Source organism: Neofelis nebulosa, chromosome 2 (assembly GCF_028018385.1).
Source record: "Neofelis nebulosa isolate mNeoNeb1 chromosome 2, mNeoNeb1.pri, whole genome shotgun sequence".
NCBI classification, from domain to species: Eukaryota; Metazoa; Chordata; class Mammalia; order Carnivora; family Felidae; genus Neofelis; species Neofelis nebulosa.
In genome coordinates, this window is record NC_080783.1 from 168644252 (window position 1) to 168670102 (window position 25851).

Below are 25851 nucleotides of genomic sequence, written 5' to 3' on the forward strand. Positions count from 1 at the left end.
CTGTCCTCTCTGTTAACTCTTCTATCTCCTTCCAGAAGGCAGTTTGGAGATCTTTTAGTCTGCCCCTCAACTTTTATGAGTAACCTATAACTTGTTTAGGGTATCACAGGTGGCTAATGGTGGGAGCCAGACCTAAAATCTAGAACTCTAGAATCAAGTGCTCTTTTCACTCACCAGGAACCACACTGGCACTTCTTGCTCAGTATGAGGTAAGTCTTAGTAGTCCCCCAAGTTATCAGGAACCCTCCAGCAGGATTAGCTGGGCAGGTGGGGCAGTCTTAGTCCACAGTGACTGAGCTGCAGAAGCCTGACCTCATGCCTAGGAGGATTTTCCCCGGGAAGGCACTGGATTGTTTCAAGCTTGGGAGTGGAACAGATTTGAAATTTTAAAAGCTCACTGTAGAAAATTAAATAGAGACTGTAGTCTCTTCTATTCTCTAACTGTTGGAACAGTTAGAGAAGTGAAAGGACTAGAGATTCCTTGGAAGTAAAATTGTCAGGATCTGACTGTAGACTGCCTACGGGATATGAATCCTGGCTGTAGTGTGACTTTAAGATACCTAAACCTCAATTTGTTTTCTCATAGCTAAAACGAGGATAATACCTACTTTGAGAGATTATTAGTAAAAAATGAAAAGTGCTGAATATATGAATACATTAGGTATCAACAAATTTTTTTTTTTTAATTTAAAAGAGCTCTTTAAATAGGGCATGGGTTGGATCTGAAGTACCTTGTCTATGTCAAATAAAATTTGTTCTTAAGTTCCTGCTAGTCAGGTGCTCTACAGCTCATCTCTTATTCTGTCGCGACGAGGGGCAGAGGACTGTGATCAAAGCATCGCGGTGCAGGAGCACATCAAACTTGGGAGGTGTCACCCTATGGCCAAAACCTCACAACAATTTTACTTTTTGCCCTCTCAGACCTCTCCTCCATAGACTGGTGTTTCTAGAAGACGCGGTGTAAAGAAGCGAGTGGGAACCGGACGGGAACACTAGTGGCGCTGGTTCTTGCGCGGTAGCTGAGCCCACCACTGGTCTGCAGCCTCCGCCCCCTGTTTCTTAGGCTGTAGCTCGTGACGTCACGAGGAGGCGGGACCGACTTCGGCCTGGGAGGCGGAGCCAGCGGCGGGGCGGGGCGGGAGCGTCGCGAGGGCAGGCCGCGGCGGCCGCGGAGTAGCTAGCAGCCGCTTCCAACGCTGGCCTGCGCCCCAGCCCTGATTTCCCATCCCGCGCCCCCTCCTCAGCCCCGGGCGTGCGCTCGCCGGGGCCCTGCGGGGCTGGCCGCTGAGCTAGCAGGCCGCCGGACCTGCGCAGCGACCCGGAGCACCCTACGGCCCAGGCGCACACGGAAGTGGTGAGTGTCACGGAGGGGAGGTGGAGAAGCCTGTGGCGGCCGCCGACGGCCGGGCGAGGGGCGCGGAGCCGGGCGCCGGCGGCCGACGCGGCCGCTGCTCTCTGTTCTTGGGAGTCGCGCACCCCCGGCCGTTCAGGAAGCGGGGCGGTGGACCGGGGGGCCCGGGCGGGCTGGGGGCGTGTGGGTGCGGGCGAGGAAGCGGGGGATTTCCAGCCAAGCGGAGTCTGCTGGCCGCGGGGAGGTTGGGGGGCGGGAGCCCCACGCCAGGATGGGGGGGATGGTTAAGGCTCGCCGCCCCCTCCCCCAGAGCACACACCAAATTTTCATAAACAAGTCTGGAACGCGCTGACATCCTGTTTATACCACCCTGAGATACAGGCGCGGGCTTGAGGTCTGACGTTCTTCGTTCTTGCACCGAGAACTTGACCGCCAGCACTCTGGCATAATTGCTGTTGGGGTAGGGGCGGGAGGAGGTTTTCTCTGGCCTCAGGACGGAGGCCGAGGGTCTTCGCCGTTGTCCTCCTTTGCCATCTCAGCGAGGGAAAGTTTGTGAGATTTGGGGGCATGTCTGGGGCAAGGAGGGGGCATCTGTGGACCCAGGAAACGCCCCCTCCCCCTTTAGGGTCTTTTGGGACCGTGGCCTAGCAGCCAGCGAGGAGGGGGAAAGACACATCTTGGGCGAGAGGGCCTGGGAAGAGGAACAGTGAGAGAGAGCGACTGGGGGAAGTGCGAATCCTTCTGTAATGGGACTGAATAACTGAAACTAGGGCTGGTCTCTGGCCTCCTGTCTTACTCCTCAGACCCCATCCGCGCGTGGTCGCTAAGCATCAAAGGGAGATGTCGCTTTAGCAGGACTGGTAAACACCCCTCTCAAGTCACATCCCAACGTTCTAGGGATGTGGGCTCCTTGGATGTGTGTTCATCACGGAACTTCTTTAGGGAGAATAGATAAAAGGTGTGATTATTGGCAGGTGTTCACATTTTTAAAACATTGTGTATTCTCTGAATTCCTGTGTGTCCGTTGGGGAAAGGAGCGAGCCACTTCTCTGATACGTGGCTGTGAGCCGTCGGTCTTTAAGCCCAGGGTAAATACATGCTATTAACCTTTCTTTTCTTTCTTCCTTTTCTTTCTTTCAGAGTCAGAGTTTTTCTTTCAGTGGCAGGAGTTCACAGCGGTATAAAATTGTCATTGCTTCTTTCAGGGAGGAATGCATTAAAAACCTTGGACAGTTAAGTGAGGAGTAGAATGCAGAAACAATTAGATTTGACTGTGGAGTCTTTGTTGGCAATTTTTAAAGGAAAGGATCATGGGCATATACACGGTGCAAAAAAATTTTTCAGATGAGCATTTTATATTGATTAAATCCTTGTTCTTCCAAAACCCCATTTTGTGCTGTTTCTCGCTTTTGCTTTTGGTGGCTCTGTTTTCTAAGACCAGGGAGTCGTTCTCACTGAAGGATCAATGTGTTCTTTTTTGTACTTTGTGGTGAAGGTTAATGGAGACCATAAGGGTACCAGACACTTGGGGTACAATATGCTGTGTATTATGGAGAAAATGTCTCCAATATATATAGATCCAGATCACGTTTAAAGTACATCATACCTGAGTGATTGTGGACATTATGAATAGGAATAATCACCATCTTAATAATTCTACTTATATTAACTGAGCACTTTCACTGTATCTTGATTTCTCTAAATAGCTACAAAAATGCATTTTTAAATCCAGAGATTGTGATATTCTGCATTGAATAAAAGCCAGTTTAGTTTCCCCATTCCATGATATACTAATTGCAGTTATTAGGAAATGATGATGGAGGGTAAATAAATTGTACATATATAGATAAAATAATTCACTTTACAAAATATAACATATAACTACTTGCAAATTGCTATAATTTAAGCAGTCTTAGTGTCCGTTTAATACTGTACTTGTGACTATCTTTCTGGTCATTTGGTATCCACCCTTAGTACAGATTAAGATGAATTATGTTGCAAGATTTTTTCAATTCAGGAATTTGCTAAGAAGCTGCTAAAAATAAGGAATTTTGAAGGTGGAGTTGCTTTTGCAGGAATAGGGATTTGGATGAAATGGCATGAAGGAACTTAAATTGAGTGCTTTTAAATCAGATTGTTAGGTCTACCAGTTTAGATTCTGGGTTCACAAACACTAGTGGTTTCAACTGCAGACCACAAATTCTAGTAATGTTTTAAGGTTATCACTCAATTTCTTCTGAAAAGCTTTAGGTCATACATATATTTGGACAGAAACCCAACTGAAGCAAGTATTGAGAGCGTGTGTAGGTTTATATTCACTTTTCTAGAGGGAACACTCGTGTATGACTGCGTTAATAAGGTTCATTAGCAAAGACCAAGATCTGTGTTTTCTAACTCCTCTGATAAGTGTTTTTCACCCTAAACCCATGTGTATCATTTTATATTTTTTATTACGTGTGTCCTTGTTGTGTTCTATGAGGCAATTTATGCTTTTCAGAAAATTTATCATCTGAGATGTAACTATTCGTACAAGGATATTTTTCTTGTTCATTTCCACATTTAAAGTTTTTTTTAAGTGAATGGGGAATTGGTTAATTAACTCCATGTCCCCGAACAAGCAGCATCTGATGCTTTGTGATTTCTTGTGGCTTAGTGGTATATGGAGCTTTGTCATAAAGTAGAGATGCCAAAAAGAACCTCCCAGATACTTTTAGACCAGTATTTCTCAGCTGGGTATGATTTTGTGCCCGAAGGGATGTTTGCATTTTCCAGAGACATTTTTGGTTATTACAACTTCGGGGGTGGTATGGGAGGGGGCAGTGTTGTTGGCATCTAATGGCAAGAGGTCAAGGATGTTCCTAAACATCCTATAATGCATGAGGCAGCCCCATAGAACAAAGAATTATCTGGCTCAAAATGTCAGTAGCGCTGGGGTTGAGAAATTCTCTTTCGAAATGCCAGGTAGGAAACAAGAAGATGTGGGCTTCTGTCTTGGCAAATAGCTTCCCTTCAGTTCCCAATTTTCCTCATCTGTAGAATGGAAGTAAAAGTGTTCACCATTTCAAAAAGTTGTTGGGGGAAAATCAGTTAAATAATGCATGGAAACTATGAAGTGCCACACAAATATAATTGTTGGGAAGACATGATTTTTTTTTAAATTTTTTTTTAACATTTATTTATTTTTGAGACAGAGAGAGAGCATGAACAGGGGAGGGTCAGAGAAAGAGGGAGACACAGAATCTGAAACAGGCTCCAGGAGCTGAGCTGTCAGCACAGAGCCCGACGTGGGGCCCGAACCCACGGACCGTGAGATCATGACCTGAGCTGAAGTCGGACGCTTAACCGACTGAGCCACCCAGGAGCCCCAAGACATGATTTTTTAAATTGTTAGATATATTAGTAGTTGACGAGCAAAGAGGTTAAGGTTATGGAGTGAAAAGATTGGATGGTTTGGTATTATTGAATTGTTACTAATTTTGGGGGGAAAGGATTTATTTAATGTAGTTTTCTTATAACATAAACTTCAAAGCTCTATAATTTCTTTAAACCTAAGGATTATTTTTTCATCATAGCAAGAGGGAACACTCACTGTAGAATAGTTAGAAAATTGAGGAAAGTGGAGGAGAATAGTCATCCATGGTCTACTCCCTTTCCCGTTTAAAGACCATTGAGTTCTTATCAATTTCTGGAAGAGTCCTTAAAATTGGAAGAAGAGCTAACGATGAGAAAAGGGGGAGCAGTGAAGGTGCTGTTGACCAGAGAAGGTACTATTTGTTTCTAAGCCCTTCATTTTCTCTTTTTTGGTAATTACCACGTACAGGTAAAATGCATTATAGGAGACATTAGAAAAATTGGTTCATTGTTTTCATACTTTGTGGGCTAACCTCCAAGCCATGTTCTCACTCGGCATGTTGTTTCCTCTCTGCTTCTTGCTCTCCCCTGTACTCAGCTAGGTGTGCCACTATTGCTTCCTGTCTCGAAAACCCAGCGGTAACGTGGGGTTTTAAGCAGCTGCCATGTTGAAATGACTGGGTTTCAGGGGCAGGAAACTGCTTCCTATGAGTATTCTTCCCTCTGAAGTGCACCAGGTTTTTTGGTATTTGGGGGCAACAAGCAAGCATAAAACATGAAGTTCATTTCCATGATATATTTACTTCTAAGATTTTATGATCTGTGATTCTTAGCAGCTGGCAGCAGGTACACATTTTTCCTTGGTGCTCTGTGAATAAATTGCCCAGTCTGGAGGCGAGACTTGCATTAGAAGAAAAACGAAAATTTCTTTAAGTCTGCTCTAGCCAGAAGACAGAGCTGGTCTTTGTTGGGATATTTTTAATCTGTGGTAACTGAATTTATTTAACAGTAATATTCACACAACACTTTGTTCATTCCTTTATTCATTCAGTAAATACTTGTTGAGCCTGTGCTATGAATCTCAGGGAGTGAATAAACAGAAAAAAGCATGCAAAAATCCTTGTCCTTACAGACTTTACAGTCTAGTGGAAGAAACTTGGGAGTTGTTCATTCAGGGTTTCTCGGTTGTAGATTTTACACATGCAAAAAAGTAAATCCTTTTTTGCAAATGTAGCCAGGCTGCTTGTTTTGATCCGAGCTGCGACAATGTGGGCAACTTAAGCTTGTCTCATCAGTAAAAAAGAAATAAAGATGGTACCTACCTCTAAGCTTGTTTCGAGAATTGAATGACTGTGCCTGAAGAGTTTGGAATGGTGCCAGGCACAAGGTATAAGCCAAACATTTGTGTTTTTATTTTTTTATTGGTGAGTGCTTTGGGTTAAAAACAAAATGAAGAGCTTAAATCGTGTCCAGAATGCTTTAAAATGGTAGGGAGGGGCGCTGGGGTAGCTCAGTCATTTAAGCTTCCGACTCTTGGTTTCAGCTCAGGTCGTGATCTCATGGTTCATGGGTGCAAGCCCTGTATTGGGCTTGGTGCTGACATTACAGAGCCTGCTTGGGATTCTCGCTCTCGCTCTCTCCCTCCCCGCCCCCGTTCTCTCTGCCCCTCTCTACTTTCTCTCAAAATAAATAAACTTAAAAAAAAAAAAAAGATGGCAGGGAAGTGTGACCCATTAAATACAAAACAGAGTGGCTAATACATTCTATATTAGAAAGGCTTCGATTAGAAACGGATAAACCAAAGAAGTTTAGGCACTTAAAGTATGCAGTTTCTGAAATCTAGAGGAATTTGTTATGTAGACAGCACCAAAGATGATAACACATTAGGTGTTGTATTTTTAAGGAAAAATGAGAAACAAAGGTGCCTTTAATTTAACTTTAAAGGTCATGCAAAGTATATAATTTGGTAGGAATGTATTAGACTTTCTGGGCAAGTCAATATAAAGGTACGGTGTTGCTCTCACTGATTCAGTTTACTTAGGAAATGGCAGAAACATAGGCATACCCTTTTGTAAAATGGTGTTTTCAGAGTTGTGTGCAAGTTAAAAATCTTACAAGTCAGATGATGTGTTAGGGAATTTTGCTCTTTAAGCAATTGTAAGAGTTTAAAGGAACTCTGAAGTATATATTCAGTTTCTCCTGAATTTTGTCTTACCAGTTTCTATTTCAGATATGTGCTTTCCAGAAGCAAGGTTTACCCAAAATACAAATTGCACAAGAAAGTTAGCCCTTCCTCCTAATCATATTTTAAATATACCTTTCGTTCCTTCTCAGTACTGTTTATATTGCATTTATATTCTCAAGAATAACAGTTGCCACGTGGTTGGAGAAGAGCTCTTGACATTTTCATCCCATGTTCTTTGATAACAAAAGTGTTAGTTGTATTTTTTCCTTGTCTTCTGGTAAAATTCTCTGATTTAACTTTGTGGAGGGGCAGCTCAAATGGTGAACAGGTTGGCCTGTAGGTATTTAAAAAATAAATTTAGGTTGATTATTTTCAGGTGCATTGGGTAACTCAGGCAAGTTTGTATATTTAAAGTAGAAATAGGGAAGAACATTTTGTAATTAACACAGCTCTTGTTTTTAATGGTGATTTAAAGGGCTTACGGCTATTAGAATTGACAACAGTTCATTCAATTAAGCACAATTATATCTGCAGACTTATTTGCAGTTAATTTGCTCAAGCTGTAGCAAGGCTGTAATTTTAGCAGTTTTTTTCAATAAGTAGAATTTAAAATCTTTATCGTAAGAGAAAAGACAAAAAAAAAAATTAAGGAGAAAACAATCTGCCAAATGTATATTTTCCCAGTAAAAAATTTTGTTATTGAACAAGATTGTACACAGGGAGGCAGACACTACCCGCTGCCCCCCCCCCCCCCCCCCCCGTTAAAGCCATTGTGTAAAACTAGGTAAGTCTGCTAATCACTGTATATGAGTTTTCTAATTGGAAAAATCATTTCATGTATTGTGGCATCTCCAAAGAATCCCATCTTTATACCTGTTGAGAATGACCATTCATGCATGTTGGTTAGAGACTGCTGGATGAGCCTGAATATAAATTATAAGCCCACTTGATGTGGATTTAGGAAGTGGGCTGCTAGAGATGTACAAACTGGCTGATATAGAAATGCTTTCAGGTTTTCATGTTTATTCCTTTATTTATTATCTGTAAATGTGTATTATGTGAGAGCAAGATAGGCCTGATGTCTGCCCTCAGGAAGCTTCCTTGCTAACAGAAAACACAATAATTCAACAATTCTACAACCTGTGTTACAACTATGCGAAGTACCAGTACTAGTTTGCTGTAGAGGTTGAAGGCAGTAAGAAGAGGGGGTCTCTATGGTATATTTAAAAATTTTTAAATATTGAAATTTGAAGGGTGAAAGAATTAGCCAGGCTAAGAGGATGAGGAGGTTTTTCCAGCTAAAGGAGACAGCATGTGCAAAGGACCTGAGGTGCAACCAACACTGCAGCTGGAGCAGAGGGGACAAAGATGCAGGCTGGTAAGGTTGGCAGGAACCTGATCAAGCAGGGTGCTTCTGGGCCATATTACCTTGGCCTTGTAACATAGCAGGGGAAATTGAAGGCTTTAAAACAGGGCATCAAGTGACATGATGGGACTTGAATCCTGTGTGAAAAAAAGAAAGAAGGATTCCCCGATTGCTACTACCCCTGGGAACATCTCTCTTCTCTCTCTGCCCTCTCTGCCAAATGCCTTGAAAGCCTTCATTTCCTTTCACTCACTCATGCTTTAATTCTTTGCAATCTGACTGCCACCTCCACATTCTTGAGACTTCTTCTTTGAGGTCACTGGTGACCTTCTTGCTGTCACATTTTGACACCTTTCTTCTCCTCTTGTTATCTAAAACATTGATGCTGTTAACCCCTTCCTGAAAGCTGTCCCACAGCTCCACTGCTGTCTGGCTTCTGAAGCACAGTACCTCTCTCCTTCCTTTCTTTGTCTTTGCTCTCTCCTCTTTGGTGTCTTCTCCTCTTCTCATCTCTCCCTTTCCCCCAGTGAAGACTTTTCCCCAAGCTTCTGTGAATGGCAAGTCTCTTTTGTTACTGCAACTGCGTGGATGGCTTGCTTTCACCTGAGCTCCAGTTGTTGAGCACCCCTAAGTGCTATTCAAAGCACTGGGGATGCTCTAGGCAACAAGAGGAAAGGCCTCTCCTTAAAGAGCCACACTCCAAGATGTTAAATGCATCCATAAATAAACAAGATAATGTCAGGTGGTGATAAGTGCAATAAAAAAAATAAGATAATGAGTAGAGAATGCTTAAGTGGGTGGGAGAGGGACTTCCCCCTGGGAAGTGACATTTGAGTTCAGGCCTGAGTAATAAGTGGGACCCAAGCCATGCCAGGATCTAGAGGAAGATCCAGGCAGGGGGAACAGCAGAGGCCTAGGCCCCATTAGGAATGGTCTTTCCATTTCATGCTGTGCTCTCTTATCTGGATGTCTTACTGATACCTCTTATTTGACTGCTTCAAACTTGGTATCTCTCTTTCTGGTCCCGCCTTACCAGTGGATGATTTCTCTGTTCCTCGTAATACCATCTCTGTCTGCCACCCTCAAAACCTTAGACCAGCGGTCAGAAAACTTTTTCTGTGAAGGAAAAGGCAGTAGTTTTAGCTTTGAGGATCATGCTGTTTTTGTCACAGCTACACAATTCTGTTGTAGAACTGAAGCAAATATAGACAGTATATAAACCAATGAGTGTGGCTATGTTCCAATAAAAGTTTATGTATGGACCCTGAAATTTGAATTTTCACTTGTCACAAAATATTTTTTCCCAATCACTTAAAAATGTAAAATTCATACAGCTTCTTAGCTGTCCAGAACAAGTGGCAGGCGGGATTTGGTGCGTGGGCCAAAGTTTGCTGCCCTTAGTGCTCCCTTCCAGTATTTGCACCTTTCACTGCTCAGTGGTCCCTGCCTTGAGCTAACTTTCTTCTGCCTGGTGATCCCAGCAATCTCTACTGTAGCCTCCCTGCCTGCAGCCCTTTCCCCCAGTTTGTCCTCCACACAGATATTGAATAATCTTCTTGCAGCTGGATTCAGGTCATAGAATTTCCCTGACCACAAGCCTTCGGAAGCCCCTACTGCGTACAGAAAATAGTCTAAACTCCACCTTGCTGTGGCATTCAAGGCTTCTTGTGATAAGACCTCAACTTTTCTGCTTCTCCAATTTCTCTTCCTCTGCACTGTGCCAAAATAGATTATTTACTGTATTGCATTCAGCCTTAAACATTTCTTCTGTTTTTCTGCAGTCTTCTTTTTTTAAAATTGTTTTGTTTATTTATTTACTTATTCATAGTGTGCATGAGTGGATTGGGGGAAGGGGCAGAGAGAGAGAGTGAGGAGAGAGACAATCCCAAGCAGGCTCCACACTGTCAGTGCAGAGCCCAACACGGGGCTCAATCTCACAAACCCATGAGACCATGACCTGAGCTGAAATGAAGTCAGGGACAATCAACCGACTGAGCCACCCAGGTGCCCCTGCAGTCTTCTTTTTTAACGTACTTTGCCTATGCCTTCTGCTCTCTCTGTCTGCCAAATTTCTATACCTTTCACGGCCCCTTCAAATGTCCCTACTCCCTCCCCCTCATCCCAGACAAGAAGTTTGTATACATGTAGCACTTCAGTGGTGTGCAATCCTCTTTTCGAGGGCATCGTGTTCTGCCTTGTGCCTCAGTTCTTTTGTAGACTGGCTTCTACTGTACAGTCTCAAGGTCTTGGAGGCCAGGAACAGTCTCACTCACTGTAGTATGGCCTTTCACAGTAGGCACGTGGTGTTTATTGAATAAATGCTAAGTCCTATGTAGATATATACAATATGTAGATGTTGTAAATGAGAATGTTTTGCTGATGGGAATTTGGTCAGATTAAATCCTTGAGTCTTATATAAAGAGGTACAGTTTTGTGAAAGATTAGGTGTTTTGGAAGACATTAGTTGTATTCTTGGTCCTGTCAATATTGAGCTTAGATAAATACATTCAGGCAAATTACTGATGTTCCTCTTTAGGAATTGTTGTTTCCTTTCATAAAGAAAAGAATGCTCTTTAATTCATAATGTTTCCTTGCCTGAAAACTCAGGGCCGAGTTATTTGCTTGTTTTAGCTTGCTGTCTGTTTTTTCTGACAATAATCTCCTTGCCTCAGTCTCCCATCAGATCACTTGTCACATATGTTAAGTCCTTCCTTTAATGAGTGGTTCTGTCTTATGTGGCTTTTATATTCATGTAGGTAGCCTCAACGTCTTTTTCGGTGATAGGATTATAAATAATAAATAGTAGCTCCTTAGTGTAACCATCCTGAAGTGACACCAAGATGGTAGAAGAGAAGTAACTGAGAAGAAACAGACTAAAAGGCTCTGGGGCAACGTGGGAAACATGATGTGGGTTTGGTGGAAAATGAGAAAGCAACTTTATAAGTGTCTTGTAATCTTTTGATTAACGTGTGCTTGGGGCAGGTTGTCTCCCAGGTTTGTGGGTGTGTAGCACATCTTTATCGATAGGAAGGAGAGGGAGCAAGAGGATGAAACTCAAGATTAGTGAACTTTTATGCCTGCTGTTGTATGTGCTTTGTATTTGGTATTTAATCTTTTCATAGAGAGTTGGATCTTAACAGCAGCATTTTCCAGATGGAGCAAACAAAGCTAATAAATAGCAGACCCAAAATTCAAATTTGAAGCCCTCTGGCATTAAAACAGATAAACACCCTTTCTACTCTTTCTACTCTATCCCCAGCTTTACTGAGATATAATTGGAAAACGCTTCTCTTAGAAGAACGCTTTGTACTGTCTGGTCACTTGTCTCTTTGTTTTGTGTGTATGTTTTGTTTTTTTTTGTTTTTGCTGTTTTGGCATTTAAACCAATGGAACTTGTTTCTGTCCCATTTTATAGCTTAATGCTTCTGAAGCAGTTTTTGCCTCTCCAAAAAGTGCCTTTCCGCACCTGTATTGTGTTTGGTATTGTTAGATGCTAAGTAATAAAGAGGATCTGAGAGGATTTTTACCGTGAGGGGATGGGGGTGAAATAGGCAACTGGGTTCATTTAGCTGTCCTAAACAGAGTTTTCAGTACTTTCATGTGAAATCTTTTTGACAGTGTAAATCAAACTTGATTTACTGTTATTTTTTATTACCTGATTATTATATAGTATGTTCCGTGTTTTCAGGTTTGGATCTAGATGTGTTGTGAAAAGCAGGCTGGACTTGGAACCAGCAAGAACTGGGTCTGAGGCTGTCCTCTGCCACAGCTAGGTCTGTGACTTTGGGTTCATAATTGACCCTCAGTTTTTCTCAGCTGTAAAATGAATTTACTAGTGCCTATCACAAAGGTAGTTTTGTGAAGGTTAAATGAGGTAGAACATATGAAATAACTTCAGACGGCACCTGGGATTCAGCAGCATTTACTAAATGTTAGTTTCCCACTCCAGATACTGAAAATTGCCAGGGAATGTGTAAATGATTGTAATGTTTGCATGTTTATAAATGGGAACTTGATCGATAGATCATACTCAAGTTATGAACTTGTGACGCAGGAAACCTCCTAATGCAAATGGCTGGGTTCCCACTGCTACAAAAACATCAGTATAACATAGTGGCTCAGACTTCCAAATCTGGAACTAGAGTCTGTGGGTTTGAATTCTGCTTTATTTTACTAGCTTTTTGATCCTGGGAAAGTTACTCAAACTCTTTGTGTCTTGGTTTCCTCCTGTGTAAAATGGGGATAATGATAGCACCTAGTTTTTAGGTTGTAAGGATTACATGAGTATATGCATGAGCATGTGTGTGTACGTGTACCAGTACTCCATAAGGGTTTGTCACTACTATTTACTACCACTCCTGTCTTTTCCTCATTGTGTAGACAGACCATAAATCACTGGAAATTCCTTGTAATCCCCTGCCATCTCTTCTCTTATCAGGGATTCCTCTGTGCATTATAGGTCTATCTTTTCCCTCTATCTTCAGTCCCTTTTTAGCTACTTCATTTTAACTGAGGCTGTCATTTTCTCATATGCTCTCCACGGTGCTCTTCCTTGTACATTTCTTGTCTAGACGCTTAAAAAAAAATGGCTTTGTTTTATGTGGAAACTGAACATTTTCTAATAATGAATGATAAACCCAGCTATGTGTTAAGGATACTTTTATGCCAGGGAAGATGAAAGCCATAAAGTCTCAAGCAGATTTAAAAAAAAAAGTGTATAAACTACTTTATTGTGTATTGAATGCTTACTCTGTGCCAGACATTAAGTTCAGTACACTGAGGCTAAGAATGACCAAATATGTTTAAAGACACCCAGGTTTGTTTTTTTTTTTTTAATGTTTATATTTGAGAGAGGTGGAGGAGCAGAGAGAGAGGAGAGGGGAACAGGATCTGAAGCGGGCTCTGTGCTGACAGCAATGCTGACAGCAGAGAGACCAACGCGGGGCTGGAACTCACAAAGTGCGAGGTCATGGCCTGAGCTGAAGTGGGACGCTCAATGGACTGAGTCATCCAGGTGCCCCTAAAGGCACCCAGTTTTCTTTTTTTCTTTTTTTTTTAACGTTTATTTATTTTTGAGACAGAAAGAGACAGAGCATGAACGGGGGAGGGCAGAGAGGGAGACACAGAATCTGAAACAGGCTCCAGGCTCTGAGCTGTCAGCACAGAGCCCGACGTGGGGCTCGAACTCACAGACCGCGAGATCATGACCTGAGCCGAAGTCGGCCGCTTAACCGACTGAGCCACCCAGGCGCCCCTAAAGGCACCCAGTTTTTAAGTGGAGGAACCTAGATTTGATTGAAGTGAGGCCTCCCTGACCCTTGGTTTCAAAATTCCTGAGGTGAGTTGCCTTAAAGCCGACAGCCACCTCCTCACCACTCCGTCTGCACCCCTTATTAACCTACTCTCTGCTTTCCCTTAAGCTCCAGCTTTCAAGGTGACAAGATCACTCACAGTTCTCTGGCTGCAGTAATGTTTCCTGCTCCTTTTGCAAGGCAGATGTATAGTGTTTCAGTTGCTGTATGTGTTAAATTGGTCTTTTGTGTGTTGGCTTGGAAACCTAGCCACATTTATAGCAGTGCGTGTTGGGGGAAAATGTGCTTTACATTTCAGACAGCCAACTGGGAGCAAATTTTCAAAAAGGCAAAACCTTTTATAAACTAGAGGTACTAATGTGTTTGAGTACACATTACCTGCATTGATACACTTGAAAGACTTATATGTCATGCCTGAACTAGGCACGTTCTGGAATTTATACACATTATTACACTTCTGCTTAGCTGTCTGTTCTCATCTGTGCCTGACCTTTGTATCCCCAACCACCACCATTGTGTTTGGCACATACTAGGAACCCTATGAAGAGACCTATTTAGTCCTCTTTAAAAATCGATGGCTGTTTATACTTTTCTGTATGTTCGATATAGTTCAATAAAAAAAAAAATCAATGTAATAAGGGTCAGGCAACATAGAAGGAGGGATGTTGCCACGCAGTTACCGATTAGATGAAAATACTGCTTATGCTAGACCGAGTTGAAGCATTGAAAGGTATTTGGGAGCCAGACACTTAGACAATATTGCTTTGATTATTGGAAGGCAAGGAAAGCAGTCAAACGAGTTCTTTCTTGGCTTGGAGTCTTGTTTACTTTTCTCAGGTTGAAGTGATAGCTCTAATGGTTTTAAGGAATCAGGGAGACAGGTCTGCCATGAACCCAGCATATTGGGTTCTAGGTTTACAAACATTTTCTAGTTGGTGTTGTTTAAAGGTTTGTAGTACACAGTGATCATAAAATCTTATAATAATAATTGTAAGAGTTGGAAGAAATTGAAGTCACCCAGAGATACTTCCCCAGTTTTATAAGAGAAAACTAGGAATAAGAGCATTTGTGTGGCTTGCTCAAGACCTAAGTGGGCCACCACTTCTGTGTTTTATTTATTTACTTATTCGTTCAACTGTTTATTTTTGAACTAGAGAGAGCGCGAGTGGGGAAGGGAGAGAGAGGGAGGGAAGATACGAAGCGGGCTCTGCACTGACAGCAAAGAGCCCGATGTGGGGCTCAAACTCATAGAACCACGCGGTCATGACCTGAGCCGAAGTCAGCTGCTTAACTGACTGAGCCACCCAGGCACCCCTTTGTGTTATTTTTAAAATACAACCTCATGCAGAATTTGTGATTGAGTGGTAAAATGATATAGAAAGTATTGACATGTAGAACTTAAGAAACTAAATGCCCATTTGTTGAAATAGTTCTGAGAAGTTTAAGATGTATTTGTGGGTGAAAGATTTAGAGATTATTTAAGAGCAGTGGGGGTTATGTAGGGTCCAGCCATTGGACAGTGGACATTGTGAAGTGCAGTGTCTTGTGGGAGAAGAGCGATCATGCTGCTCTCTTTGGCTCTTGCCATATTAGAAGTTATAGAGGTTAGGGACCAAGTCTCTCTTGATTATCCATTAGTCCCAGTCAAGCCCTATCCCTGCTGCCAAGCAGACGGTCAGTAAGTATTACTGAACACGTGAATGCCAATTATAAGATGCTAAGTATGGGTTTGTGTTGTGTAAGTTTGATTGTTTTGGCTGGCATTTCTTTTTTATGTTCCTTTTATCAGGAGAAAAGCCACTTTACCAAGCATTTCCAGCCTGTTAGACCTTAATGGAGGTAACAGTTAATATTAAGAGCAGCAAAAACAAAGTATTGTGAGGTCAGGGAGATAAAAAGGTGTTCGGTATAACTTTCATTTGAGACTTAAGGCAGCTGAGATTCAGAGGAGTGAAGCAGTTATGAGCTAGCCTGGAGCCCTGTACTCTCCCATTGTGCCCCAGGGCTGCACTTGACTGCTTGTGACTGGTTTGGGGGGACAGCACAACCTGTGATGCCTTCTTCTGTTGCAGTCCGCTCAAGTTCATCTGCTCACCCACTGGCTCCTCTGTCCACCTGGCTCCACAGAGCCTCCCAGAGGCTTAGAATTTATGCCTGCTGTCTTCTGGTCACACTCAAGGCCCTAATCACATAGCTGAGTCAGAGTGACCTGTCCTTGACATCTTGCAATGAGGCCTGCTCTTACCATATTCTCACTGTGGGAATGAAGCCTCAGGAAGTAATTCAGTCCAGGTATTTATGGCTGAAACAGGTGCCTTAAAGCAAGATAGTCTGCTCACCTTGACTTGGGACTCTGAGGAGACAGGTTTTTACTTCCTCTTTTGACCTTTACCTTAAGTCATTTAAAAGCTATAGCCTACAAATGCAAAATAATCGTAACTGTTCGATTTTCTAGAAGTAAGAGACATATGCTGTAGAGTCTTTTGTATTATGTTTAGTTTCTTTTTCACAGTATAATACCATTTATTTTACAAACTAGTTACCCAAACTATATATTCTTTATGTACACGTATATGTAACAGATATATAGAAAACTAATGATGGCAACTGAAACTATTATTTTATTTGAATATTTTGAAGGTATATGAGAATACATTTATTTAATGTTTCTATAATTACAATATTTACTTTTAAAGAGATTACAATGATTATAAATATAGGAATTTAAAAATGGTATATTAATATGAAGCTGTCAGGGCCATCTTAAAAATGCCATAAAATGAAATGAAATGAAATAATGAAATAAAACTATTTCTACTCAAAGATGGCTTTTATTGTATCAATAATTAGAATTCTTTTTACTATTAACACTATTTAGATGATATGTCAACTGCTAACCCCTCTTATTTTCCATTTAAGCTTTATTTTTACAATACTTCTCACACTATGAAATTAAATACTCTATGGAAGTCTGTACTGGCTCATCACTGTTACCATTAAAGATCTTCTGCACACACTATATAAAAAAGTATATGCTTTTATATACTCTTCAAGGGATCCACTAATTTTATTTTATTTTTAAAATTTACATCCAAATTAGTTAGCATATAGTGCAACTATGATTTCAGGAGTTGATTCCTAAATGCCCCTTACCCATTTAGCCCATCCCCCCTCCCACAACTCCTCCAGTAACCCTCAGTTTTTTCTCCATCTTTAAGAGTCTCTTATATTTTGTCCCTCTCCCTGTTTTTATATTATTTTTGCTTCCCTTCCCTTGTGTGCATCTGTTCTGTGTCTTCAAGTCCTCATATGAGTAAAGTCATATGATATTTGTCTTTCTCTGGCTAATTTCACTTAGCATAATACCCTCTAGTTCCATCCATGTAGTTGCAAAGGGCAAGATTTCATTCTATCTAATTGCTGTGTAATACTCCATTGGATATATATGTGTGTGTGTGTGTATGGGTAAGGGGCACATCTTTATTCATCCATCAATGGACATTTGGGCTGTTTCCATACATTGGCTATTGTTGATAGTGCTGCTATAAACATGGGGGTGCATGTGTCCCTTTGAAACAGCACACCTGTATCCTGTGGATAAATGCCTAGTAGGGCAATTGCTGGGTTGTAGGGTAGTTCTATTTTTAATTTTTTGAGGAACCTTCACACTGTTTTCCAGAGTGGCTGCACCAGTTTGCATTCCCACCAGCAGTGCAAAAGAGATCCTCTTTCTCCGCATCCTCGCCAATGTCTGTTGTTGCCTGGATTGTTAATGTTAGCAGTTGTGAGAGGTGTGAGGTGGTATCTCATTGTGGTTTGGATTTGTATTTCCCTGTGAGGTGGTATCTCATTGTGGTTTGGATTTGTATTTCCCTGATGATGAGTGATGTGGAGCATTTTTTCATGTGTCAATTGGCCATCTGGATGTCTTCTTTGGAGAAGTGTCTATTCCTGTCTTTTGCCCATTTTTTCACTGGATTATTTGTGATAAGTTCTCTATAGATTTTAAATACTAACCCTTTTTCTATGTCGTTCGCAAATATCTTCTCCCATTCTGTTGGTTCCCTTTTAGTTTTGCTGATTGTTTCCTTTGCTGTGCAGAAGCTTTTTATTTTGATGAGGTCCCAGTAGTTCATTTTTGTTTTTGTTTCCCTGGCCTCTGGAGACGTGTTGAGTAAGAAGATGCTGCAGCAAAGATCAAAGAGGTTTTTGCCTACTTTTGCCTCAAGGATTTTGATGGCTTCCTGTCTTACATTTAGGTCTTTCATTCATTTTGAGTTTATTTTTGTGTATGGTGTAAGAAAGGGTCCAGGTTCATTCTTCTCCATGTCGCTGTCCAGTTTTCCCAGGACCACTTGCTGAAGGGAGTGTCTTTATTCCATTGGTTATTCTTTCCTGCTTTGTCCAAGATTAGTTGGCCCTACGTTTGTGGGTCCATTTCTGGGTTCTCGATTCTGTTTCATTGATCTGAATGACTGTTTTTGTGCCATATGTTTAGTTTCTATAGACACTAGGCACTTGCATTTTTAGTTGTTTATCTAAAGAGCTTTTTTTTTAAATTTTAGATACTTTGTTTAGCCAGTGTATTATGTTCAACAAGTAGTTACAGTTTCATCTGGAATACTGTTAGCCATTCTTTTATTTACTTGCAGAGAAGTCAGGATGTCAGCCTAAATTGGTGCTTCCTAGGCAATCACTTGAAACTTGCTATAGTACCTGAATTCTTCTTTTAAAATTTTATTTAGCATTTTAAAGAAATTAAGACAAATACTATACATGAATTTTAGAAAATTCATAAAAATTCATAGAAAATTCAATAAATAAAAATTATTTTTACCTGACCTATCACTCAGATAAGCATTTTTGTTATTATTTTAGTGTTTATTATGTCAGACTTTGTTTCATGCATAATGGACCTATAAATTTAAAAAAAAATCAAGGAGATCGTAGAACATAATGCTGTTTTGTAATCTGTTTTTTTTCACCAAGTGGTTCCTCACAATTTTATCCCCATATGGTAATAATATTGGTTAGGGTGACCTAATGCTTTATGGTACATAGTTTTCCTTCTAAAGTGCAACATGCATTGTTTGTTTTTCCTACTGTAAATAATCCTATTGAAAACATCTTTGTGCCTCCATTTTTGTGTACTTTTCTGATTGTTTCCTTAGGAGGCCGTGAATGGTATTGCTTTGTCAAATTTTTTCACATTTTAAGATTTTGGATAATTATTTATGTCATGGTTTAAAAAGCATCTGCTGTGCTCTAATGGAAACATCATAAATCTGCCCAGTTGGTGTTGTACAATAGCAGGTTGCATAGGTTCTTTGGTGAATGTATGGTTCTGGGGATTTTGGATTCCTGAGCAGTGTTTCTAATGGTTAGATTTCCCTGGAGTACCATAAACATTCTGGGCTGCCAGATTCCAAGATTTACTTTGAAGCTGTGAGGTGGAAGCCACCTTAAATACTTAAATAGTGGGAAGATAATCTGTGGAAGAGACAGGCTTTATCATTGTGTGTTTACCAGGTGTGTTGTAGTGAACCTTGGAAAGTCTTCCAAGTAAAATAGGGACTTCTTTTTCCCCCCTTATGATTAAAATAGTTTCTGCTAATCTTTCATGACAAAGAGAGACACCCAAAAGCAATTTCAGAAGACAGATCTTTTACTGATCAGTGGTTATCAAAATTTCACATGGATAGTATTCTCAGTGTTCTCAAGTTATTTTATCAGTCAGGTCTGTTTCAGTGAAATAAGCAAGGCTAGTTTATCTTTGCAAAGGCTTGCTACAACAAGCTCATAACTGTGTTCCTTGGGGAGCAAAGAATACTTTTAAGATTTTGCTTTAGGCATCTCTGTGCAGCCTTATGCTATGAGCCTTTCAAATTCTGTACGTGAAACTGGTGTGATGTTAATTCTAGCATGACAGCTTTTCAGATAGTCTTTTTGCTTAAGTCAAAGTCTGCAGAGCTAACACCATGCTGGGTACATTAATTTCTTTTCTCTTTATTTGCTCCTTTCTCCTTGCCTCCTGATTTATACAAGAGAGTCATTATACCTAAGCGGTCCTACAATTTTTTGATTAGATTTATATTTGATAAAATTAAACTGTGTCAATAATTAATGGAAACCAAACCAAGGGAACCTATGTTAAGGGAGCATTGAGTTGAAGACCTGGTAGAGGGCAAAGTTCTTAGAGCACAGATGAGAGATCCTATCTGTGTATTATCTTCCTGTTCTTTGACTTCAGTGTTCGCGTGTTCCTTCCAAAGCCTCCGTTTCAGGGTAATAAAATAGGCACTCTTTTCTAGGTTATACTTCAGGTAATTTAGAAACATTGATACTTCTAATTCAGTCTATTTCGGTATGAGTCTTTAATGCTTTGTAAGTCTCTCCTTCTATATATAATCTAGTGTAGATTTAATGATTTTTTTAAATTATGTTTTTTCTTCATAAATGTAATAGTACTCAGGCCTAACATAATGCTGTATTTACCAACTGGAAGGATGATGTTAAATTTGAAATTGTACTCACAAAATTACGGAATTGTGTACTACTGTTCTAATAAAGGCATGTGATACTGCAGATAAGATATCAAATGGAGCTATGGAGAGAAAATTCTTCTACAAGGACCTATATAGTTCAGCACGATTTTGCTTTTTTTTTGGATTTCTGTGTTGTCCCTGGTGACAGATGTTGAGGTTTATTGGCCCATGGAACTAGAGCCTTTTAAAAGGAGGGAGGGAGAGAATCCATGAGATTCAGTGATGTCAAGCCATGATCCCTTCATTAGGGTTCTTGTTTCTGTTTCATTGGTCTCATTTCTTGCCAATAGTAAGGTTTTCTCCAAGTGGCTTGAAAGAGAAGAACTGGCTGCCCCAAGATGATATTCTGGCTTCTGTTCATCAAATCTCCCTGAGGGTCTCTTGCTTGAGTCACTCCTCAGTCCTGTAGGTAGATAGTGGGAGGTCAGGCCTCCATCATGGATGGGGGTCAAGCAGGACACTGCCTGAATTGTAGCCCTAACAGAACCACATGGGATGAGAAATTTCTAGGCATAGATGTCTACCATAACATCTTGAACTGGAAGTTTTTAAAAAAGTTTGTTTTCAATTGTGAAATACACAACATAAAATATACCATCTTAGCCATTTTTAAGTTATAGTTCAGTCGTATTAAGTACGTTGCACATTGTTGTGCAGCCTGGCTCCAGAACTCTCTTCATCTTGCAAAACTAAAACTATATTCCCAGTTAAATGTACTGCCCAGCCTCCATTCTCCCCCTCTTCCATCCCCTGGCAACCACCATTCTACTTTCTATGATTTTAACTACTCTAGCTACCTCATATGAGTGAAATCACACTGTAGAGGTGGAAAATTTTTCCTTTCTTCTAGGTTCATTGGCTGGTCTAATAATTAAATTGGCATCAGATAGATCAACAGGAGAAACACATTTAATTTTATACATATGAAAGCTCATAAAAATATGAGACTCGAAGTGACAAAGCAGGCAACTTTTTATACCTTAAACAATAGATTTGTGAAGAATTGGCAAGACAGAAGTTTGGGCTTGGGGTAGCAAATTAACGAAGAAGTAACACGTTATGTTTATATAGCCTTTTCCACCCTGGATTTGCTGTTTCTAGCAATAAGGGTGCTTTCTACCCTGTAGGTGCAAGGAGGGTATCTTTCACATGGGAGAATTTATGCCCTGCTTTCAGAGGTACAGGGGAGGGTCAGAGTATCCTTCTTGTACTGGCTATTTTTAAAGTAACTTTAATTCAAAATAACCACTATGTCAGAGTGGCACATTTTAGGGCAGTCTGCCTGGAACTCCCTCAATACGGTATTTGTCCTTTTGTGATTGGCTTACTTCACTTAGCATAATGTCCTCAAGATTCATCCATGTTGTAGGATATTTCAGAATTTTTCTCCTTTTTAAAACTAAATTAATATTGTGTTGAATGTGTATACCACATTTTGTTTATCCATTCATCTGTCAGTGGACACTTGGGTTGCCTTATACCTTTAGGCAATTGTATATAATGCTATGAATGTGGATGTACAGATATCTCTTTGAGACCCTGGTTTCACTTGCTTTGGAAACTGGCAGTTTTTAGACAATTCTAACTCAAACAGGACCAAAACGAAGTTCATCTTTTCCCTTAAAAACTTTCCTATATCTTAACCTCCCTTTCCTGTCACCTCCACTGGTCACCTAAGCCCAATCCTGTGGCTTTTTTATCTCCTTTCTCATGGACTATTAGTCACCAAGTTGGATGATTTTTAATGTTTAAACATCCTTTTAATCCAGTGCATCTCTGAGTATGTTTGTTCTGAAGGTGTTCTTTGAATAAAAAATTTCATGATCTGGTAAGTTTGGGAATTAGATGTTGCTTAGTTTATCCTTTTCTTGGAGAACCAAAATGTATGTTAACATTCTAAAGTCTCAAGAAGGCTTGCAGTAAAGTAACTCTTGAATGTTACTGAGTTAACTCTTTTCCAGGTACACTTGATTATGGAATCAGTGTTTCACTTAACACTTTACTCATATGGATTCGAGTAAGAAACACAGCTCTCATCTCTCCTTTCTATCTCCACTCCTACTGCCTGCCTTCCTTTAGTTTTTATCTCTTGCTTGGACTATAGCCCAAACCTCTGAAATCAGGAGTTTTAAATCTTTTTTTTTAAATCTCATCGATCCATTTGGCAGTCAGTTGAAGCCTCCTTCTTTTGGAATAAGAGAACATATACAATTAAATACATAGGATTACAGATCATTCACTGATTTGCTAGAGAAGCTGTCATCTGGTTCATCATCAGTTACTGCAGACTGGAAATGCTTTGTGGGGAGAGTATTGTATGGTGGGGAATAGTGTAGGCAGTACAGTTAGGACAGTCTCTGTGGGCAAGTTATTGAATTTCTCTGTCTCAGTTCACTCATCTATAAAACTAAGATAGTAATAGTACCTACCTCATAGGATTGTTCTGAGAATTAAGTGAGTCCTTATATTTAAAGCACTTATAATGGTGACTGATAATATAAAAGTGCCCAGTAGCTGTTAGTTGCTATTTCTTTCCTCCCTTCCTCTGTGGTAGCATTATTTTGATCACATTGCAAAAGATGATTTATGGTTCCTGTGAGGTTCATTACTTGCAGATTTTGCATGCGTTTCCATAGTTCATCCCCAATGAAGGAAAAATGCATCTGATAACATTACCTGGGTGTAACTAACTTTTTTGGTGCTCAGTAAGTGGAAAATAAAGAACATCCTTTAGTGTAGAACGTTTGCTTTATTTATTTATTCATTTATTTATTTTAAGATAAAATTCTTAAGAAATCTTTCCACCCAGTGTGGAACCCCAAGATCAAGAGTCATACACTCCACTGACTGAGCCAGCCAGGCACCCCGAATATTTGCTTTATTTAACAAACACTTATTCTCAAAACCTAGAAAACAGAATATTAGAGGAAACACGTGGAAGGAAGTATGGTTATGGGTGAATGGCTGACAGTTATTTTTACTGAGACCTAAATTTTCCCTTTGAAAGTTTCAGCAGGTAAAAGCATAAATTCCAGTCATAGCCCTGTGACTTTGGGCAAGTTACCTAATGCCTTGCCATTTACTTATTTACCACCATTTGCTTATTTGCAGGAATGGGGCTGGTTATTCCTCTGAGGGTTAATTTGAATATTAAATGAGATGACTTACACAGAAAACACAGCCCCTGGTAGATGGTCTGTAAAGGGTTTCCTCTCTCCTTGGAGGGAAGTGGAAGAGTATCCCTGTGTGATCGATTGCTCAGCTCCAGTGTTCTTCGCTGTGGGTGGCAAATGTCCCTCTTAGGCTTTCTTGGCAAGTGTTTTAAACAACATCATCATCATCATCATCATCATCATCATCATTGGTGGTAGTGTTGATGTTTTGTTTGGCATGGGTGCTATATGGTTCAGAAACCCAAGCACTAAATAACAAGGTGCACATTGAAAAAGCTCCTTTCCATCCTTGTGTCTGGCAACTTCCTTCCCTGCCTACATAAGTATCCTCCTTTATTAATTTCTTGTGTTCAGATACAGTTAATACAAGTATATATTTTGCCTCTCTATATACTGTTCTGCACTTTGCTTTTTTCTTCTTACAGTATATCCTTCTCACTTTTTTTATTAGGACATAGAGTATTTCCTTATTTACATGCATGCATGCAAGTGTGTATGTGCATGTGTGTATATTTGTATATGTATTAGAGCTCCAGAGTTTTCCAGTGTGTGAATGTACCATGGTTTACTTAACCAGTTCCCGTATTCATGGATATTTGGTTTCTTTCTACATTTTTGCTGTTGCAAACAGTGCTTCTTCATATAACCTCATATGTACAAGGTTGGACAAATTCCCAGATGGTACTGTTGGATTAAAAGATAAGCATGTTTATCATTTTTATTAATATCGAAAATTGCTTTCCATGAGGTTTGCACTATTTTGCATACATTGGTACGCATTTATTTTTATTTTGCATTGCAGATAGTTCTTACCTCTCTTCCCTCCTGGCCCCCCATACCTTTTTTGAGCTGCCATCTTGTTAATATAGAAGGTATTGTACAAATGGAGGTGATCCCTTCCGGTGTTTCCTAAGTGGTACTGGGCTGTTCAAATCCAGTGTTTTCCAAGCCAGATACTAGGGCACAGGGTTATAGTGTGGTGTGAGACAAGGCTTTCTGCCCATCCTTATCTGCTCTTGTCCCTGTCTTGGGATCTGAGGATGGAATGGGTGGGTGTATTGTGTGCCTGAGGCACCAGGTAGGTATGGGGAGATAGTCAATTGCCCTGCACATAAACTATTATTGGCTACAGTCTCCCATCCTTGGAAGTTATTTATATTTTAAGGAATTATGTTCACTGCTTTTTGCAAAAGTTATTTCTGTTTATTGAAGGTTTAGAATAAGAGAAAAGAATAAAAAACACTTGGAATCTCATAACCATTGTTAATATTTTAACAAATATCCTCTCAATCTTATGGATGTATCTTGATCATAAATGGTAATCATGTACTGCATGATGTTTTATAACCTTTCATTTATTAGTGCATTAGGAATATCATTCTATCTTTCAGTAATCATACACACACACACAAACATGTATGTATATATATGTGTGTGTTTGTGTAGAATTCTGCTGGGTGGCTTCACTACAATTCTGTGTTCCTGGATGGATGAACATTTTAAGATTGTTTTGTTAGTCATTTTAAACAGCCTTATGATGAAGATCCTTGTAGCTTAATCTTATGTATCATTGTTATTTTCTTAGAAGAAATTCCTAGAAGTAGAACTGCTGGGTCAAAGCACACGTGCAGTTTCTCAGTTCTACTGAGTGCTCAGGCATTCCTGAGACACTATAACCGTAGTTAAAACTAGTAACCCAATATAATAAAAGGTTACATTTTGGGTTTTGAAGGAATTAGGAAAAAAACCCAACAAAACAGCTTCTCTGGCTTTAATTTCTCATTAGCCAAATAGAACCCAATCACTAAACCAAAAATAAGCATGTTATAATTATTTTTAAAATCTTTACTGGAATTAAATATAGTAATTAATGATTAATAAATATAGGAAAATATAACAATTTAATGATTAAAAATAGAAAACAAATGTAATGCTGCATTTAGCTTTTCACATGATGTTATTTTTATTTTTCATTTGGTCTTTTTCTTTCTTTTTAAAAAAATTAAGATAGTTCCTTTATTTTGAACAAGAAAGTTGTGTAAGCAATTGAAAATATGCCCCATTATAAGAGAGGTTCTTCCCCCATTCTACAGCATACCCCAACATATAATTTTGGAAGGAAAAATACCAGATTTAGTTCATTATGTTACTTACTTTTATTCCTTCTTCTAGGGCAGGTGTGGCATTGACTGATATCTGGCTTAAAGTCTAAAAATGATGCCCAGGTAGAGCATGCTAAATTGTTACATTTGGGGAGATTAACCTTTCATTTGGGTTAAAGTTGAATGCATGTACTAACGCAGTGCAACTGAGCCACTGTTCTTAATTTAATTAAAGAAAATAAATGTGCTTTATCCACATTTTTGCAGTTTCTTTCATTACAAATCCATCGTTTCTTTCACTTAAAAATATTCTAATGAAATAATCTTGCAAAGGAAAGCTATCCTAGCTGTGAGTCCACAATAAAAAAGCAAAGAGTAAATGTTTAATTTTCTGTTCAGTTGTGTTTAGGACCTTTACAAATAAAGGAGCACCACTATGCTGCCTCTGCCAAAAATTTCACATTCT

General features: G+C 39.9%; 1 protein-coding gene across 1 annotated transcript in view; it reads left to right on the forward strand.

Moving 5' to 3' along the window:
* The first annotated feature begins 1127 nt into the window (after positions 1–1127).
* JAK1 (Janus kinase 1) overlaps positions 1128–25851 on the forward strand; it is a 128263-nt gene continuing 103539 nt past the window's right edge. The window contains exon 1 of the mRNA XM_058717119.1: positions 1128–1354. The gene's annotated coding sequence lies outside the window, so the exon portion shown is untranslated. The remainder of the gene's footprint in view (positions 1355–25851) is intronic.